We start from the raw sequence: 1,572 nt of genomic DNA, 5'->3' as shown, positions 1-1,572 counted from the left end.
TGAATAGGATATTCCCATACATCAAATTAACATACTCCAGATAGAAATTATCTATGGATGGTGGGATAGTGGGTGATTTTTTAAATTTATTTTATGTATTTGTGTTTTCAATTTTTCCATAAGTAATGTACATATTACTCTGGTGATCAGAGAAAATTTTTAATAAAGTTTGTAAAAAAAGAAAACTACAGGTGATCAATCGGGATTGATCAAATGGGACATTTATTGGCAGTGTTAGGAAAATTAAGCAGAAACCATTCTTTTTGCGGTGAGGAAGATGATAATATGTTCACGCTATGTGTTTGGTTTCAGACAGCAATGAGAAGATCTTAGCCAATATAGAACATCCAGAAACCCTGAACAGAGAGAAACACACTGAACAGGAACACAGATAAATAACTTTACTGTGATTGGAAACAATCTTTTTTAAGGATGTCAAATTCTAGCTTCGCTTTTTGCAAAAGGAAGCATCTCTCTGCAGAAAAGTCATGTGGTTAGCAATGAAAATTAAGCCACTTTTCCCCCAGGTGAACCCTTGGTGAATGAATCTATTTTGGGTATTACCCTCACTGAAAGATGCATACTGAAAATAGGAGTGAGCATCCCTCCACCATTCAGTACTAATTAAAAGGAATAAGTACCAGCAAGTGTATAGGGGTTCAGCCCAGAGGCCCTGGTCCATGGTTGTCCAACCTCTTTTATAAGAACAGGATTCTAGAAACCTGCAATCAGTAGATCCTTTAGAGAAACCCAGAAGCTTACCATGTGCATCACAACAAAGTCCCCATCTTTCTTGTCCCACATTTGGGAAACTGAGGCTGACCATTCCAAACACCCTGTTTCATATATCCTCTTGTACCCTGCAACCTGGGCAGACATACCCACCTCTAGAAGCTTTCCTTGGCTGGTACCATGGCATTCTATCATGGACTTTAGAAGGTCCCAGGACTGATGAAAGTTTGGAATCTCATGATCTGAGCACTTTCTTGATGAGAGAACAGATAGTAACCCCCACAGCAAGAATCAGTTTATTTTCCAAGTCATGGTGGTCTGGAATATAGTGAATCAGTACTTTTGAATCAGAAAGACCCTTGAAGTGTCCTCTAATCTTCACACTCCCTTTTTTAATAAAGGAGGAGCTAAAGGACTGGACATTAGGATCACAATCTCCCAGAAAAATCTCTGACCTACCCGACCCCATCCCATCTGTTACCCTCTAATGTTTCCTGTAAGAATCAGAAGTACATTATTGCTTACCAATGATGAGAGCAAGCCCAGGATTCCACACTTGGGGAGCAATTTTAGCTTGTAAGTGAGAACTGAGTCACTCTGAAGGCTGACCTTGGAGACTCTTTTCATCCTAGTTTACCACACCCCTTGCTCATCAAGGCAGGCCCATAAATCAGGAGACGCAGCATGGCGTTCACCTGCAGGGCAGGTAATAGTGCCACCTCCCAGATTTTCTTCCTCAAGGAAGTGTCTGCTACGACCCCAAAAGAACACCTATCCAGAGCCTAGTGGAGACATGACTGTGGTACAAAATCACAGAAACTATAAGGAAAAGTGTGGTCG

The sequence above is a fragment of the Rhinolophus hipposideros genome, assembly GCF_964194185.1.
Source record: "Rhinolophus hipposideros genome assembly, chromosome: 23".
Taxonomy (NCBI): Eukaryota; Metazoa; Chordata; class Mammalia; order Chiroptera; family Rhinolophidae; genus Rhinolophus; species Rhinolophus hipposideros.
The sequence above is the reverse complement of the archived record's forward strand: the minus strand, read 5'-3'. Positions refer to the sequence as shown.